This window comes from Crocodylus porosus, unplaced genomic scaffold, assembly GCF_001723895.1.
Source record: "Crocodylus porosus isolate Cpor-Errol unplaced genomic scaffold, CroPor_comp1, whole genome shotgun sequence".
Taxonomy (NCBI): Eukaryota; Metazoa; Chordata; order Crocodylia; family Crocodylidae; genus Crocodylus; species Crocodylus porosus.
In genome coordinates this window covers 130,975,331-130,994,937 of record NW_017728931.1, presented here as the reverse complement: position 1 = coordinate 130,994,937, position 19,607 = coordinate 130,975,331, and the positions used below count along the sequence as shown (strand labels likewise).

General features: G+C 43.6%; 1 protein-coding gene across 2 annotated transcripts in view; it reads left to right on the top strand.

Moving 5' to 3' along the window:
• The window catches only part of SEMA3D (semaphorin 3D), a 199,383-nt gene that overhangs the window by 26,657 nt on the left and 153,119 nt on the right, over positions 1 to 19,607 (top strand). Inside the window, exon 2 of one of the 2 annotated variants that reach the window (XM_019543653.1) lies at positions 6,626 to 6,632. The exons of the other annotated variant lie outside the window; for it this stretch is intronic. The gene's annotated coding sequence lies outside the window, so the exon portion shown is untranslated. The remainder of the gene's footprint in view (positions 1 to 6,625; positions 6,633 to 19,607) is intronic. 2 annotated transcript variants of the gene reach the window in all.

Here is a 19,607-nt window from a genome sequence, read left to right as displayed (position 1 = left end):
CTTCCAAGCAAAGTGGTGCTGGCTCCTACCCTGGGGGTCTTTAAGAGGAGGCTAGATGTACACCTTGCTGGGGTCATTTGATCCCAGTACTCTTTCCTGCATGGCAGGGGGTCAGACTCGATGATCTGCTCAGGTCCCTTCTGACCTTAGAAACTATAAAACTATGAATGGGGTAACATACATGAACCAAGAAATTCCCATGTGTGTTTGTAGGATTGGAGCCTATAGTTTTATGATGCACATTATTTAGGACTAGATGGTCTGCCTGTGTAACTAAATGCAGTTCTGGTAACTTCCATTGAATTTACCCCTTTACTTTGCCAAATAATTTGATGCTAGAAAGAAAGTATACTTTAAATTAGCTTATTATGTTGAATACATGTCCAGAGATAAATATTCCGGAACATGTCTATCTCACTTTGCAACGATCATTTATAATAATGTTTTTGCTCTCTGGAGAGTTCCTGTTTTGTCTTTCTAGGAGTAAAAATGTAATGTGATGTGCTTTTTGCAATTTCTGCCTCCAATGGACTGAAGAAACTGCCAGTTTTCCTTATACTGGGCCTGCACTGTTCAACGTGGAATCTTAAAAAACAAACAAAAATGTTTGTTTATTTGAAGCAATTTTGCCAGTTTGAAGGCTATGTTTAGATACAGCTATAAATGGATATTTAACTGTTTTTATGACATTAGTATTGCATTTATTGGCTAATTGTGTTTAGCTGAGCTCTTTTCATGACATAACACTGCTTAACACAACAGATAAATATGTCTGTTATCCCCTGAGGCCATCCATGAAAAGATGTTGGTTGTTTCTCAAAATTAGCTTATGTATTAGCATCCTGTAATCAGTTCTCTCAGGGCATGTCTACACATGCTATTAATACACTTTAAGCTTTCTGCGCATTAAAATGAGGTGCAGTAACCTTTCCCCGGGAGCACATCTATACGTGTGCCCGTCAAGAGCAGTTCATTGCAAAGCTATTGCTGCTCTTCTCTGCCCCCTTATAACACCTAGGGTAGCTCCAGGCTCTTTTGGTTGCCAGCCCCAGGCTGGCAGTGGCACTGGGGTGAGCCTTGGGCTCTGGATGGTGGGTAGACCTGTCCCATCTCAGGGGGACCTACTGCCAAGCCCTGCCCCCCAATTGGCTGGGGTTGGTGCTGGGAAACCATCCCCTGCCCTGGGCAATTGACTGATTGGAGTGGGGGCTGAGAAGTAAGCACCTGCCCCCTGCTGCTTGGGTTGACTGAGACCAATGCCTACATGTGCACTACTGTGCAGTAGCTACTGCACAATAAATCTACTACTTGTATCTACAGGTAGTAGCCAGCTGTGCAACAAACTAATTTACTGTGCAGTGAATGCTGTGCATGTGTAGACAATGATGCTTTATTACTCAGTAGATTAGTCTAGTGCTCAGTAAAGCACACCCTCAGTGTAGCATCTATTTCCACCTATAGCAAATGTACGCCTATTCACCCTCTCAGGGTAGTAGCGTTGTCTCTGCCACATTCTTCAGCTTCTACCATATTTTCTTGTGTTTAGCATGACCTTGAACCTAACGCTCTTCCTAGTTTGGGGAGAAGGAAAAAAAAATCTTACTATGGATTACAGAAAAGTACGAGATGACTGGGTTCTCTGTAGCTGGGGGCTGTGCACTGGGGCCTGGGATCCATGAGTTAGGGCCTGTTCCAGTGTGCCAGTGCTGGTGCTGTATGCTGGGTCTGACCTGTGCTCTAGCTCTGGAGTTTCAGGCAAAATCTGGAGCCATGTGATAGATCAGACTCAGACAGGTCTGTCCCCCAACCCTGCATGTTGTTCCAATCCGGGGTTTCCCATAGGTTCAGAAATGTGGTAGTGGGGAGGGAGACAAGTAGGGAGGGAGCAGTGGTAGTGTTAATTGCCATGACTCTTAGAGACCTGACCATTAAAGCTCCCAGCTCCTCTGCCCCTCCCTTCCAAATTTCTGAATGCATAGAGGCCTTCTTCTTGATATAATGTATACCCCAATTTTCTCCAGGTGCTTTTTGGGGCAAAGTGTTGGTTATACCCAAAACAATCTGGCATTCACTGAGTTAATCCACAGCTTCTCAAGGAGCCTTTCAAAATCCAAACTAGAATTCCTTGAAATTGTCAGACTACTAAATTAGGACACTAACCTTGCTTAATTGAGGGAAATGGGTTTTTTTGGTAAAGAATTGTCAATTCTGTTTCGGGGGTGCACTGCATCAGATCTATATTGTCTGATGGCAAAAATAGAGGAAGGAAAACATTTACCTTCTCAGATGGTTGGTTGTCTTCCACTTTCAGTCCCTATGTTTGTAGATGTCCTTAGGGATTTGTAGATAACCAGCTGGGAGATGGATGCAGACCCTTTATAGTGGCTAAGGTGAGTGTAAGTTTTGGACCCGCTGTGATGGAGTTACTTCTTTTTCTTAGTTAGGCCAGGCTTCCAGAAATGTGTAAGAAAATTCTGGTTAAGCATTTAATAGTTTGATATTAATAACATTCCTTATTTTGCTTTACTGCCTTGTCTTCCTGCTTTTTTCAGGGAAGATTATTGAAAAACAATTGATGTCAGACCAGTTACACTTATACTTGGTTTCCAGAGATTTCATGGTCTGGTTTTCACTGCTGACGACTCAGTTTGGAAAAAAGAGGATGTGATGATTGTTAATTAGAGAGGAAAATAGGTGGATCTGTATAATCTGTTGACAGGTTGCTAACTCTCCATGAAATGTTGCTTCCTCCTAACATGGACCTCATATCTATCATTTCCTTGTTGCCTTCAGGCTCCATTGCTCTAATGTGCTTCATACTCTGATTTTTTCCTGCTTTACCAGTGGCAGAGAACAGCTTCTCATCTTCTGACCAGAGCATTCTGCAAGGAGCCCATTCACTTGTGCTTAAACCTTGTTCACTTCTCTGTGTCATTTAAGGTGCCTGTGATAATATAAAAGCTTTGCATGGTCTGGTTTCTAAGCTCTGTCACTGCCATGACACTTAAGATATTGCTGTCATCCATGGGTTGAACTCTACTTGACCAATGTCGGGGATTTCTCAACTGCGGCATCCTGTGGTACTCTGCCAGAGCCCAAAACTAATTAATACCAGAGTAGAATTCAAGACACATGTGTTTGGTTTAGCGTGTACTCTTTGTTTTTGAATTATGATTTTTTAAGCTTATTTTCTATTCCAAACAAGATGACAATGTGATTAATATTTCTTAAAGGAACAGCTTTTCTAATATTGGTATTTTGGGTAGCATTATCTTAGTGATGTTTTTAATTTGGTGAACATGGATATAGTTTCTCCAATAAAAGATATTTTGTAGAATAGTAATATTATAATATCCATGGCTAAGTACAGGGATTCCAGAAGCCTGAGGCAGAAGTGCTCAAACTTTTTTGAGCTTTACTGTTAAGCATCCAAAGTTAGATTGGGAGCCAGCAGAACATGTTAGCCCTTGGGGGAGGTTCAGAGACTGCCCGCACACCCTGAGTCCAGCAGATAGGGGTGGCTCTCGCACACCTCCCTGCTTGCACTGTGGGTTCCCTGGGCTGCCAAAGACTCCCAAATGGAGCTGAATGGCCAAGCCACCTCTGATTGGCTGTGATGTCCCCACCAGCTGCCCATCTGGACCTGATATGGTAGCACCTCATCATGGCATGCACCATCTTGGGCACAAGCAATCAGCCAGCCACCCTATATATGGCCACCCAATGTACTCTGCACCCACCGTGTATGTGTGTGTTTTGGATGCCTGGGCCCTGTGTGTGTGCACATGCATGTCCTGGATGCCTGTATTCCCTTCCTGCTGATGCTGGGGGCCCTGGCCTTGGACAGGAGCAGGCTCTCTGGATCTTTGAAGGCCTGGACAAGTAGTTCTTCATCTTCATAGACCTGGAGCCCTCCCCAAATGAGTAGTAGAGCTGGGGGGCTTCAAGTGATACTGGGCCATGGGTCTCCAACCCTGGGCTTCTCTGGCCCTGCATCCCAGGCAGTACTGCCCACACCCCAAGCTGGCCAGGCACCAGTCCCGTTTTCTTCTCCCTTTCCAGCTCCCCCCAGGGGCTCTCACCTGGGTTGCAGAGGGGGTGTAACATGAGGAAAAGATCTGCCATCTTTTAATCAAATGTTGAAGCTGCTAAACTTTTAGTGCGTTTATCAAACAAAACCCGTGGAAGGTTGCCTGCTCTGGAACTTGAAGCCTTTTCAGTTAACGGTGAGAGAGTGGGGACAGCCCCTGGCTGCACTAGGTCGTTATGGAGTGGAGGGCAAGATAGGGGCAGGCAACCAATGGGGCTCAATTTAACAAACACGAAACCTTGGGGCAGCAGGACGAATGCTAAGCATGAAACTACCATTCTTGGGCTTAATTAAATGTTGCAGCTGCCAAACGTTTTTTGTTCATAGTAAAAAGAAATCGTGGAACGTTGTCTGCTCCAGGACTCGGACCGAAGCCCACAGACTCTGCCTGTCCTCACAGAGACTGTGCTGCTCCCTTGCAGTGGAATGAATGACTGGACTGGCTTGGCCCAGTGGGCTGGGGGGTGTTTCCCCAGCCTGCCTCATTTTAAGTATTCCTGCACCCTTCAGGGATTGGCCTGGAACCTCTTTGGGGCCCTAAGCTGAAGCTGGCAACTTCCAGCTGGGGGAGTGAGTTGGCCCTGGAAGGTGGGAAGCGTCAGTGCTGGCCCTGGCAGTGGGTCTTGGGCAGCCTGGTACCTTTTACCTCTCCCAGTACTATTCCCCAGAGTGGGCCCTGCTGGATGCCTTCATGGCTCCTTAGACCATAGGTCATGGGCTTCTATGTGTCAGATCTATTCCAGGACTCTCCTGCTCCCCAGCATCTCCAAATCAATGCACCATGTGGAGCGTTCCCCCACAGCTGCCATCTGGCCCCACCTGCTCTGTGGGATTCTTGGGCATGTCACCCTTGAGCAGGGCTGTCAATGCCAGGGAAAGGGTAGGCAGCAGCTTGCCGCACCATTCCTGCCAAGAAGGGCACCAGTCTCCCCTTGTGGTGCTGATGCCACTCGGGGGGAGGGAGGGGGTTGTAGCTGCATCCCAGCTGGTCTTTGACCCTGCACATAAACACCTTATCCTGGTGCTGCAACTCTCTCAGTTCCTTACTGGTGTGGGTGATCTCCCTCAGAAAGTGGGTGGCTGTCTGTAGATCTTGTTTTTGGACCTTCATAGCACATTCCTGGGCCTAGATGGCTCAATCAAGTGCCACAGCAGTGTGGGTGTAAGAAATAGCTAACCTGTCCATTCCAACCCTCTACATCGAAGGTCCCATTTGTCCTCATTTTGCCAGCGCTGTCTACATGCGTCTCTGGCTGATCATCTTGGATCCAGGATTTGGGGCTCCAGAACTGGGCCTCCCATGCACAAATGTAGAGTCTGCAGATAAGGGAGACATGAGAGACCTATGGTGAGTCCCTGTCCACACTCTTTTCCCTGCCTGGGGCTGGAAGCTGCACAGCTGCTTACAGCCTGGCATTGACCGTACTGTGTAATGCATATAAGCACATTCAGGAGGTCAGTGAAGTCTCTACATGGGTATCTTCCTTAAGATGTGTAGCCAGCATGACATGGTGTGCCAATATCAAAGTGGTCAGAACAGATTATGTGCTCCTGTATAGTCCAGGAGCACATACTAAAAAGCTCAGCACCAAACTTGCAGTGTGCAGAGACTCATAATAGGATGCACAGTTCGCACACATACATGTATTGCCTGCAGTCTAGGGCAGGGGTTCCCAAACTGTGGTATATGTACCCCTGGGGTACACAAGGCATCTCTAGAGGATACATGGAAGAAATTGTGTAGTGGTGGATTTAATTTTCATTATAATAATAATAATTGGCATTTAAATATTACATTTTAAATATAAAAAGGAAGCTGGTAAATCTGGAAGGTGAAACTCAATAAAAAAGTTTGGGAACCTCTGCTCTAGGGCATTAGACAAGTGACATAAAAAGACAGACCCTAACCGCTTCCCTGTTGCTGGGTTTTTGGGCCCATGGAGAGCCTGATAGGCCTGGTACTGTGGCTGTGTGCATTGCATCACATTTAGATAAGGGGTGGGTTGAATGAGAATGAAATGATCGTTCAGAGCAATCCAGTCCGAAATCTATTCCTACAGCATTTTGTACCAAAACTAAATGAGTGCCCCGTTGGGCACGACTTTGACAGAGAACCGTGAATCAAACTGAACAGACTGAGAACTGGATAGGGATGCTTCAAAACAACACTGTACAAGATGAACATCTTGGACAGCCCCCTGTGTGAATGTGGTGTCCAGCAAACAGCACAGCACTTAAAGTTGCGTTCTTTACAAATGCCCAGACGGGGTAGATGGATCCATATGCTGAGCGATAATACTAGACAGTGGCTCATAGCTGGCCAGAGGGAATGGGGGTGGGGGGATGGAAGCAGGAGAGGCTTCAATGACTCTTCTCATTGACAGTCTGGGGGCAAGGCCAGCCCAGCACTCGGGCAAACCAAATGAGCTTTGGTCTAGGAAGGGGGTGGTGAGCGGGGTGCCGCAAAGTCCCATGGGTTGCCTAAGTCACAATGGGATCTGGTACAGATGTTCATTACAGTGCTGTAATGCACAGCACTGAAGTTTGATACAACGTTGATCCCAGGATATCTTAGAGAGGGATCCACCATGTTTATAGCACTCTATATGCCCTGCCCGTCTGTTCGGTTAGGGCCGCAGAGCACTTTCTGTGTGCTTACCACGCAATGAGTGTAACTTCTGTACCTGGCTCCTCAAGCCTAACAAATTAAACCAATAAGGACACTAAGTTTAAAATCAATACAGCATTAAAGTATTGAGTTATCTCCTTTTGATTTTCTTGAGTCCCACTCGCACCCCTCCCAAAAAAATAAAGAGGTGTCATAGTTCTAATAAGCCTTAATTTTGATCGAAATTGTGTTTTTCAATTGTTCCTTTGTTGTAGTGCTGCTGGATTTCAAATTTAGAGCTCTTAAAATAAAATAGCTAAGTACAGATATTAAAAAATTCAATTGGACCACCACAGCCATTACTGGTTTGTCTACAGTTAACCATTTCATATCCTTTTGATCCCATTTGATCTCAGAGAGATAAATATCCAGCTTTCAGTAATCTCTTTTTGATAATGTTTTCCTTAATATTCCTATGCTAGAAGTGCCTTCATGGCAAAACCTGCAGTGACAATGCTTGAATTCTGAATTAATCAGATCTTTGAGTTGGTTTTTTGTCTGGCCTTTTTCAAGTAAATGTCTTGAGGGAGGTAATGTCCACAATTAAGTACAAAGAACATGTGGTTCAGCATGTATAACTCATGAAAATTATTGTGCAATATCAAAATAATCAAATAGTACGTTTTGTTTTGGTCCAAGAACAATACCTTTTTATTTCCTTTGTTCCCTGAGAGATTTATATTTCTGTGGAAATGTAAGTGATACCAGGGGCAGCAGCTTTCAAGTGCAGCTATAGATAATAGTAACAGAAATAGATATTTGAAGGAATTTTGATATTTCAGCCATGCTTTGATATCAGAAGGTTTCTTGTGAGAAATTATGCCAACAAAAATGCAGAAAACCATTGATTGGTGAATGCTGGGTATAGAAAGCCATAAGTCCTATAAAGCATGTTTTATTAACTTATAATAAAGTATAGGAACATGGTGAACCAGATCCTCAGGTTGTGTGAAGAACCATTATGCCACCTGGTCCAATTAGTTTATTAGACCAAAACAGATGTGCAACTTCTTTAATAATTGTAAAACTCCTTTTCTATTAGCAACCCCAGCATTAAGGAGAAGAGAGCCAAAGCAAGTAAGATGTGCAGCTTTGAGATTTAAGGGCTCACATATCCCAACACACCTTTACCTAACAGGCAGCAAAATGTATACCTAATGTTTTCTTTCTGACATAAGGGAAATCTAAAATAAATGGTAATTTTATAGTATCAGTGAGCTTGGACAAGTCACTGTGAGGTTGATTCATCTCTAACATCCCATCTGCCCTCTGCTTTCCCTTCTCATCCCATCCACCCTTGGCTTTCAGGGCCTTCAGAAGGAATTGATGGAAGTCAGTAAAGTGAAGGATAATTTCTGCTAAGCCTCTGTAAAACTGACCCTATTGCAACAAAAAATCATATTTTAAATAAATAACATATTGAAGTCTATAATTGAATCTTGAAAAAAATGACTGTAAAATTATGGTCTGTGGGGTTGCACATTCATTATAATACAGTGCTTCCTATATTGAAGTTGCCTGATTTACAAAGTGAAAGATACCATCTCTAAAAGGCACTTTCTCCAGATGGTCATCTGGGCTTTTATAGGAAAACTGGGTTCTTCCCATCTTCTTCATGAGCACCAATAGAAGATGTTCTCTAAGCTAAATTACAGTCCCTTAAATTGAACTACTGCCGGTTATGACATTAGTAACACCCTTGCAGCCCCTTTCAGAACTAGTTAAATAGTTACAGTCACTAGATTCCCAATCCTAAATTGCTGCCACTATGCAAATGTCATGTATTTGTACAGAGAGGAAGAAATGCTTTGGTTTTAAGATGTATAACTCTTGTGTAATTGTGTTTCTGAATCACTGTGGGTGAATGTTTTGGGGAGGAGCTTCCTTGAGGCTGAAATCTCAATATCAACAGTTTGATTTTTTTTTCATCTCCCTGAAAATAATCTAAATTATCTTTAAAAAAATCTGAGGCTTTACATAATTCAGTTTTAAAACTGCCATTATACCTAAGTTTATTGATGCCGTGAATTATTCCAACTAAGAATCTCATATTAATAGTTGCAACATTCAAGCTTTCACTCACTAGAAAATAATGTAACTTGACTGTTGTGGTTAATGTTACGCAATCTTGCCAGTTGAGCCTTGGTTTTGAAAACATAGTGGGTGGCTTAGATTCAGATCTCACAAATCCTGAAATCTGAGGAGTTTTGGATGTATGATTCTACTTAAACCATTTTCCATCATCATCTGTGAATCAAGGTTAAAGTATTCCAATTCCTAATGTGCCTGTTTTATGCAATTATGAAATGTTTGGCATCTACAAAAAGCTATACTAGCACAGAAAAAAGGACAAAATAAATGTGTTCTGAGGATTATTCCTTCAATTAAATATCTAACTGTAGTACTAGCAAGTTTTTTCGCCATCCTTAATTTGTGGTCTGCTTTACAGAAGGATTCATCCTGAATAGGAGCAATAGTTTGATTATGTGCTTTGCTGTATTGCAGACATTCATATTCCTCTTGATTTTAGGAGATACTACTTGTATTTTAAAACTGCAAAATCTAATCTGCATTGTTAGCTATTTGTAGTACACACAAATGAGGAACAACCTGTAAAATAGAGCTAACTGAAAAGCAGAATGTAATTTTATTTTTAATGGATTATTTTCACAAGAAATAATAATAATAAAATAATTGAAACTTTTCTGATAGTAGGTCACTAGCAGTGGTGGTTTTCATGGGATATCATATGAGATTGTCTCTAAAGACAGATATGTTGCTTTGAGCTTTAAAACATACTTGTAGCATATATTGAAATGGAGTTTGTGTTGACTGGTGCGTGAATAGATTCAGATTATAAATCCTACTGAGCCATTACTGAGGTAACCTGACCCACTGATTTCTTGAACATAAAACGTCTTCAGTGTGTTTGGTGGGGTGTATACTAAGACCAGAAACAAAGAAAATGCCTTACCAAGTAGTTCTTCCAAGTGTGTTCCTTTGGCAACAACCATGGCAAGACCAGATGGTTCAGAAAAAATGTTAATCCTCCTGATTCTGTAATACAACCTACAAGGAGATACTTCTTACCAACCTGAACTAGGGATGTAAATACCAATTTAGAAATATCCATTTAACCTGTTGTAATTATAAGAAATAAATGATTAATCAGTATGGCAACCCCTATCCTAGTTTCATAGTTTCAAAGTTTCTAGGCTCGGAAGGGACCTGAACAGATCATCTAGTCCGACCCCCCGCCATGGCAGGAAAGAGTACTGGGGTCAAACGACCCCAGCAAGATGTGCATCTCACCTCCTCTTAAATACCCCAAGGGTAGGAGCCTGCACCACTTCTCTTGGAAGTTGGTTCCAGACCCTAGCTACCCTGAAGTAGCGCCTCCTGATATCTAACCTAAACCTACCCTCTGCCAGCTTGTGACCGTTATTCCTGGTCACTCCTGGCGGTGCTCAGGGAAACAGTGACTCCCCCAATGCCTGCTGGTCCCCCCTGACTAGTTTATAACAGGCCACAAGATCCCCCCTCAGCCTTCTTTTGGAGGCTGAACAGGTTCAGGTCCCATAGCCTCTCCTCATAGGGCCTGCCCTGCTGTCCCCTGATCATGCGAGTGGCCCTCCTCTGGCCCCTCTCCATGCTGTTGACATCCCTCTTGAAGTGTGGCGCCCAGACCTGGACACAGTACTCCAGCTGCGGCCTGACCAGTACCGCATAGAGGGGGAGGATCACCTCTTTGGACCTGCTCGAGATGCATCTGTAGATGCATAACAAGGTGCGGTTGGCCTTCCTAACTGCCTCTCCACACTGCCGGCCCATGTTCATCTTGGAGTCAATGATGACCCCCAGATCCTTTTCCACCTCCGTGCTGACGTGGGGAGTTCCCTAACCTGTAGGTATGGTGCTGGTTGTTCCTCCCGAGGTGCATCATCTTGCACTTGTCTGTGTTGAAACCCATCCTATTCTCATCCGCCCACCCTTGTAACCTGTCTAGGTCTGATTGTAGCCTGTTGCATCCTTTTTACCCCCTCGTCCAAATCACTGATGAAGATGTTGAACAGTGCGGGCCTGAGGACCGAGCCCTGTGGAACCCCGCTGCCCACGTCTTTCCAGGTTGAGAAGGATGACGTCCTTCCTGGCCTACATGGGCCTGTTTTGGGCTGGCTGGAGGGGCACTCTTGCCCAACCCAGCACCAGTGGGGTGCTTCTAGTCCCAAAAGGTGTGGGAGGGACTTGGGAGCTCCCCAGGGCCCCAACTCCCCAGAGCTCTGCCTCACGATGAGCTTGGTGGGCGGGCAGGTCCTCCGGAGGTGGGGTGTACCATGGGCCTGAGCTGCAGGCTCAGAGGAGCCACTCCATGTTGGTTACCTCCACTTTGCACCTGCCAGGCCCTGCAGCTACCATGGGCCTGGCTGGGGGGCATGCATGGGTGCCACCAGCAGCAATAACTGCAGCAACAGAAGGCATTGCATCCAGCCAGGCATGCAGATGAGGATGGGCATGTGGGGCGGGGCTCCAACCTTTGGCAGGCAGGACGTGGCCTCTGACTTCCACACTCCCCGGAGAGGAAGCTGAGTTGGTTTCCTTGTGGACAACAGAGTTGGGGGGAGGAAGTGGGGGAAGGAGGGACTAGTACTGAATAGCTAGGCTCCATGGACCCAGTTCAGCTGCTTGCAGCCTCCCAACTACCTGCCACAGGCAGCTCAGGCTCCATGGTGGGCAGCAGGTGCCTACCTAGAGCTTGAAATGCTCTTGGGAAGTGGTGGGGAGGCTGCAGGTGGCTGTACCAGGGTCTGCAGATGTAAGCTATAGGTACTAGTCCCCACCTCTCCCTTCTCACCTCCTCACTTCTCCCTCCTTCCCTTCTGCCTACCAGCCTTGCAGCCTTCCAGTTCTTGCTGGCACTCTGCATGGCTTCCCTTCTCAACTCCCCTACCAGACTGTCCGTGCCATGCTAAATAATAGCCAGTAAGCTATATCTGGTTATCACTGGGCTTATCAGTTAAAGAATTCAGGTTTTAGCCATTCACATCCCTAACCCATCCTATATTTATCATAGATAGCTGTGAAAGCATATACATCTCTCTGATTCAGTTAGTCTGTAAGTAGGCTTGGCAGAATTCAATTTTTATTTTAAAATAATTTTGGTGGGTAATACTGAGGTTTATTTTTAAACATTTGATTTTTTATAGATTTTAATTTTCAGGATAGTGTAAAATTAAGGGTGTGGGGAGCAGACAATTTATTGATAATAAATGTAAGTATTGTAGGACTGCTGCCAGCTGAGTGGCAGAGCTGCCATCAGTCCCGGCTCTGCTCACCCATAGGTCCCTTGTCCACTTTATCACTTCCTTTTCCTTTGTTCCAAGTCCCCTGGGGTTTCTGGGAGTTTCAGTCCAAACTACTGCTTCCCCTGTCATGACACACTCCATCAGCCATCATTTTTCTTAAGTCCTCTTTCTATGAATTTTGATGATTAATGATGGAAATATTTTTTCATTGGTCATTGAGTGTGACTGTTTTATCAACGTTTACGGATTAAAATTAAATCCTGCCAAGCCTGTCTATAAGGTACCCTTGTATCTGGTTCTCTATATTAGTTTGCTTATGTCTGGCAATACAAGGCTCTGTAAGCATTAGGCCTCTAAAAATTATTTCATCATGTGCTACTGTAGTGCTTATATTCCTAGGGAAACAAACTTTCTAAACATCTTTTCTCTTGTGAAAGTGCAGCTTCTTTGGTTTATTTTTAAAATTATCTGACTTTTATTATAGAAAAATATAAACATGAATATAAAATTATCTGACTTTCTATATGTTGTTTGTCGTTTTAACAAGTCTCTATAACACCCTTTTCTAGTCCTATCCTTTCTAGACTAAATAGTTAGGGGGTGTATCTACATGTACATTAGTGCACCTTTTCTAATGCACATTCAATTTAGTACCTCTGGGCACTTTTACATATTCTCTGGGGGTGGAGGAGCAGCACTTTAATTAGAGCAGCTCTAATTAAAGCACTACAACATCTTATGTATTAGCATCCCGGCACTTAAAAATGGTGACAGGAGTGCTTAAACTAAACTTTATTCAACAAGCTTTAACTTCAAACACCCCTGCTACCATTTTCAAGTGCAGAGACACTGAGATGCAGGAGGCTGCTGGATCACAGTAATTGTAACACTGCAGCAGGTTCAATTAAGTGAGTCTGCTCTTTTACATTGAAATCCCAGCGCATTGGAGCAGTATCTGCATTTTTGTACACACCCTCTAATGTGAAGTACTAAATTAATGTGTATTAATTAGGCTGTGCTAAGGTGCAGTAGTACATCTACATGCTTTTTAGTGAAGCTTAATGCACAGTAGATTATTTTACCACACATTAGTGTAATGTCACCATTTTTATGAGACATTTTATGCACAGTAAAAGTGTCTACTGTGCAGTAAAGTGCATGTGTAGATGCACCCAGGATCTTAAAACATTCCTTGTGTTGAGCTGCTATTTTATTGAACTGGAATACACTTGATTTTTCTTATTTTAAAAATCAAGGCTGGGATGGGGACATTCTGATAAATAGGAGATGGATCAAAGAAGGAATTGTGAATAGTAGCAATGTACATGTTATTTTAGGGAATAGTCAACGAGGATGGCTGCAGTGGCAGAGGGAACTCGGGATAGGCACATACAATACCATTCTTATTTTATCATTCAGGTGCTTAATCTAATAAAAACCAATGCATACACATCTCAGGGCATGGTGCATAATACATCATGTGACAAAATATACTGATACTCTTAGTTATTTTCCAGTCAAAATCAGTCATTGCCATTCCCAGAATCCATTGTGATTTACTTTGTGTCCCTTAGTATGGTGGCATCAGTGTTTGGAGTAAATAATCATTGGACATATTATTAAATTATATTTTTGGTAAAATCCATTGAGATTCACATGTTTGTCTCACACCATAATGATGAAATAAATTAAAGGATTGAAGTCCTTTAGTGTCTAATACGTACAAAGGATGAGGGGAGTTGGTAAAAACAAAAGTTTGGGGACAGAATATAAACCATTTCCTTGCTAATAAATATTGGAAATGAGAGACTGAACCCTTGGCTAACACGTCAGTCTTCTATAAGTAAAGGGAGAGGCAGCATTTTTTTGCAAACTAAGTTTTGTAGGCTTGACTCGGAGAACACAAAATGCTTTACTTAATGTTAAAAGGTGACCCAGTTTTATTATCCCAGCTGCCTGGACACAGGTTTGCAACCTCAGCATTAAGCTCTTCCTTTTGAGGTCTGCAAGGGATGGTTTTGCAATTTTTTGCTAACATTTCTCTCTTGCAAGGCTCCAGGGATCCATAATGATCACTGAGGGTAGATACAGACATTCAAAGAAGTATGGGGAGATTACATTAAGGTAAAAGTGGCTAAATTGGGATGGGGGGGTTGGGGAGCACATGGGGTCCATGGAGGGATTAGGAGGGAAAGTGGGGTCTATGAGGGTTTTTGGGGGCAGGCTAGGTCTGCAGGGAGAATTGGGGCAAGTGGGATTTGCAGGTGGCTTGGAGGGGTTGGGTTTGGTTGGGTCTGGGAGGGTTTGGCAGTGTCAGAAGGGCTAGTAGGGAGCTTGGAGGGATGGAAGGGCGCTCTCATTCCCCCTCCCAATCAGGGGCTGTTTTTAGCCCACTGATCCTCTGCCCCTACCACAAACCTACTTCCCCAATCCCACTCAACTCTCCCCACTCTCCAGTTTACTTTACTCCTGGCCTGGCCAATGCTGGTAAAACTGGTACCAGAAGTGGCTTGCAATATCCTGGGTTTTGTGGTCTTGTGCAGGGGTTGGCTGGTCTATGGGGGGTGTGGGGGTCCATCTGAGAGATAGGAAAGGGGTTGAGGGGCTAAAAATATCTTGGTGCCAAGGGGGAGGTAGGAAATGCACAGTGTCAGGGCTGGGATGCACTGGGAACTACACAGAAATTCTTTCTGGACCTGATCTAAGTTAGACTACCTCAGAGGTAGGGTTCACTGAGATTGGTTGGACATTGTTAGACTGATCTAAACTTTCTGAACTTCTGTATGATTAACACTTAGATCCCTAGTTAGGTAAATCTAAGATCAGGTAAGGACATTACATATAAACCAGTATAAGTGATCAGAAAGTGGTCTAAACCTGCAACAGAATAGAAGTTGAGCACACGCAGACTGTTTTAAAAATGGTGGAACCTGGTCTAGGATAGACCTGGATGGATGTAGTAGCAGACTTAATTGTTTTTTGGTTAGACTGGTCTATATAACTTCTGGATCAGATCCCATCCCAACTTAACTTAGGCTGCTGGCATCCCAGGCTGCTTTGTGGCCCTTCCTACTATCCCATCCTTGCAGGGAGGTGTCCTGCAACTTGGCTGTACTCAGATGCTCTGAGCTGTCAGCTGTGGACGGAAGGGGGACAGGGAAGGGAGCATGTGTAGTTCAGTAGTTTTCTATCTTTATACAATGTCCCTTGGCATGGAGAGTCACTCTGCAGAAGGAAGGATTGGGCCCCTCTGACAAATTGTATATAGTTTGGGAGGCGGGGGAGAGGAGTGGTTGAAATCCTGGCATCTGTGTCCCTGCATGGCAGAGCCGCAAAGTGGGGGAGGAGGGAATGACCTCAGGCTGGGGGCTGACTGGCTAGGAACATGATTTATGAGGACAGGCTGAGGGGACTAGGTTTATTTGACATGCCTCTTCTGTGATTGAGGTAGGCCTTTTTTGTGGCTGAAAGGTCTGAGTTGTGAGCAGATACCTAAAATGCTGCTAGTTCAAGTCTGGGTGTGGGCAAGTGATTTTAAGTCTCAATTTATTCGGGCTGGACCTGATGATCTCGTGAAATCCCTTTCAGTCCCTAACTTCTCTGAATTTAGTCTAGAGAAGAGAAGACTTGGAAGGGATTCAACAGCAGCCTTCAACTCCCTGAAGGGGAGGGGGGGGGCAAAAGAGGATGGAGCTGGACTGTTCTCAGTGGTGGCAGATGACAGAACAAGAAGCAACAGTCTCAAGCTGCAGCAAGGGAAGTTTAGATTACATATTAGGAAAAAAAATTCTCATTAGGAGAGTAGTAAAACATCAGAACAGGTTAAACAGAGAGATGGTGGAAGCTCCTTCCTTGGAGGTTTTCAAGACCGGGCTAGACAAAGCTTTGGTTAGGATGATCTAATTAGAGATGTTTCTGCCTTGAGCAGGGGGTTGGATTAGATGACCTACTGAGGTCCCTTCCAACCCTAACTTTCTATGATGTGGATACAGGGACACAGATACAGCCACAGTTTTGTAGGGGGCGGGGGTCACAGTGGGAGTGTCCCCCACCCCTTGTTTCTCTGTCAGGTGGGGACGTGTACTCTGGGATTTTCTCCACTCCCTGCCTGGCTGTGGCTGACAGATTCCTGTGGCTGACAGAGCAGTTTGTGGTGGGTGACCTGACCTAATGTAGGACACTGAAAGAGTAAAGCACAAAAGTTAGATCACTTCCACCTCGGGTTTCTTGAACCTCTGTACCTAGCCAAAGTGTAAGATCTGTACCCGGGCAAACTCAGTTACATCAGGTGGCCATTTTTAATACATTCTGACCTCCAGCCTTCTAAAACATCTGTTCCTAGCCTGAGTGATCCAGATAGAAATCTGCTGTTGAGAAGAGTCTTGTACACATTGGCGATGCGCAGGGAGTGCAAATGCTCCCCCTGAGTGTGCTGGTGCACCCCTGTGAAAAGGCGCCACCGACCCCCCCTGTCTGCAGGCGGTCCGTAATCACGACTGGTTGCTGCCGACTACTGGTCGGTCTGCCACCCCCAACCGCCAACAGCACCGAAGCCACCTGCGGGAGCTCCCCGCTCGCTACCATGCTCCTGTTGCCAACAGTGCCACTGCCGCCTGTGGGAGCTCGCTGTGCCCCCCCCAGGCTCCAGGGGCATGCAGTGTTCATGCTTGTACAGTTGTATCCTGTCCTGAGCAAATGACATCGATTACACTGAAGTATTTGCCTATCACTGATGAACAGAAGAGACTTGACAATAAAAACAAAAATATAGGCTTAAAAGCACTTACTTCCATTTACATGTTTTTGACAAAAGATCGTTAGGGTAATTAAAGGGTCACAGCCAAACTGTATTGTAGGAGCCAGTTCAATGACTCATAATATTGTAATTTTGTTATTATACACATAGGGCATTTATTTCACTTATTCTGTTGCTCTTGCCTGATCTAGTGTTTTACTGGACTTTTATTTTCAGTTTTTTACTTTGTTTAGACAACATTTCTGTAACTAAGGCTGTTTTTTAGGTGCCTAAAAATGGATATAGGCAGCAAAGTTGGAATATACTCATCAGAGTAACCTGTTCTTCATCTCTGGATCATGAGGTTGGTCTGTAGCCATTAGAACCTATTTCATGTATGACTCAGCATTCCTGGAAGCAGCCAACTTCCCCCTCTCCTTAAAACTTGCATTTGTCTCTGAATTAACCTGCGCTGATAACTTATTCAAAACTGTGTTTACACTATGAATATCATTGCCATGATTATTATGCTTCTTTCCAAAATCGACTTTCCAAAACCTGCCGCTGTGTTCATCTCTTTGTGCATATTACCAGCATGGCAGTCAATTCTGATGCACATTTCTATCCCTGGTAGGGCAGCCATTGAGCTTACGCACATGGTGATTCTGTGCTGTATGGATGTCTTATCAGCTCTGTTGGTAGAGAGGTTCATTTTTGTTAGTGTGATTAAACCTGTTTTCATAAGTACTCGATTGTGGATCTCATACTGTTTTTGTGAAAACCAGGATAAGAAATTGCAGTGAGTTTGGTTACAGCCCAAGTTATTGGCTCCTCTAGAGATCATTTGTGAAGGCCTTTCTTGAGGAACTGTATGTTCTCTCTCTGTCTTTCTCTCTCTTCTTCAAATTTCTTAATTTGTAAAAGAATCTACAGTTATAAAACTCACAGTTCTGGAATGTATGTCTGATTTTTTTTTTTTTTTTTTTTTTTCCAGGGCCAGAGGCACTGCAACTATTTAACCCCTTTTTCAATTCTGCTTGAGGATAATGTGGTCCATAAGTCTGTGCTTCTTTCTATCCGTTGTTTTGGACTAACATCTTTTTCTGAGCTTTTGCCTCTTGAACATTTTAGATGACCTTTTTCTGGAGATACTGAGTTTTTTTTTTAATTATTATTATTCTCTTATGCTATGTCTTTTGTCATGGAGACCATTTTTCTAAAAATGTAAAATTGTAGCTTTGGTCTTTGGAAGATTCTAGGACCTGTTTTCATCTCTGTTTTTTACTCATTGCAAGAGCTTTGAGAGAAGTTTAACCCCTGTTTTAGCTACTCTCTGCCTTAGTTTCCATGTGATGAAATGAGGATGATAATTACGTGTAGTACCCCAAGGAATGGTTCAAAGATTTATATTTTATTAGGTGTCTTGTTGTAAGAGAATGAATAGCATTTTTTTTAAAGCTGCTGCTTCGTCACCATTGTTGTCAGCATTATCTGATCTCATTTAACCTTAGTATTTTTGTTCCCTCTAATTTCCTATAAGAAACTGTTTTTCTTGAACTGAGCTCCTGTACCGTTGTATAATACATGCTAATTTAATTGGCTGTTTGTAAGCTCCAGATGTATCCATCACTCTTAAATCTGTCACAGAAAGATTTTGTTTTAAATTTTGTCTGGCTTCATTTTTGGGCATCTCAATCCCTGCCTGTGCTGAGCCACAGCTGTAAGAAGAGAATGATACCTCTTTAATTCAGAGGGTTAGGAGTTTAAGAATATTAAAGCAGTATGGACTGTTTTGTATCTGATGATGAATCATGCAGATTCCAGAGTGTTTTGGAGGTTGAATTCCTGTCCATATGTACAAAAGGCTACCAGAGGTCTTGTGATACCTGTGCTACTCGGCTTGGGTTGTTCAAAAATCCTGGGGAAACAAAACAATTCCTCAGTTAATTTAAGTACCACATACATGATTCTGCTTACAGATGTGTAAAAAACCCACACCCAAAATGGGGCTTTACTTCAAGCCCAGTGTGCCCCTGCACCAAGTGCAGCACATGCCCAGAAGAGGTATTGCATTACTTGGACCCGGCTCGCATCAGCTTTAGATAAGTGCCAAAAGCTCCCACTGAAGCACCCGATCTACACAGGTGCTGTGGAAACAGGTTGAACTAATGTGATACCTCTTCCAGTAAAGTGATGCTTTTTTAAAGGTTTTTTTCATGTTTGTCAGCAGCCAAATGCCAAGGTCTGAAGGCCTGATCCTGGTAGCTGTTTCTCACATGAGACTCCCTTATTCATATAAATATTTCTATTAAAGGGAAATTGGGAGGATAGGGTTTCCTTGAAAAAGGACTACCCATAGTGTAAGACTTGTGTGATTAGCAGTTTAGTCAGTTTAATCTTAAATTCTTTAAAAAAAATCACTGTACTGTGCAAACTTAGAAATTGCTCTGCAAACAATTTTCTGGGAGTCTCACCATAAGCTTTTGGTCAGGCATTTAGTGCCTTATTGATATATCAGATTCTTGTAAGCACGAAGGGAAGGTGTCTCTCTATATGTATTTCAAAGTACCCAAATTCTTGGGAGAAATGCCCTTGAAGAGCAAGCTAAAACTGAGGATTAAATCAGCTTGTGTGTTCTTGTTTCTAAAAGACCCACAATGCTAGAAGACATATGTTCATTGTCCCAGACACAGGGGATGAATGACAAGATGCAAAGGGCGTAGTTTCATAGTTTCTAGGGTCGGAAGGGACCTAAACAGATCATCTAGTCCGACCCCCTGCCATGGCAGGAAAGAGTACTGGGGGTCAAAC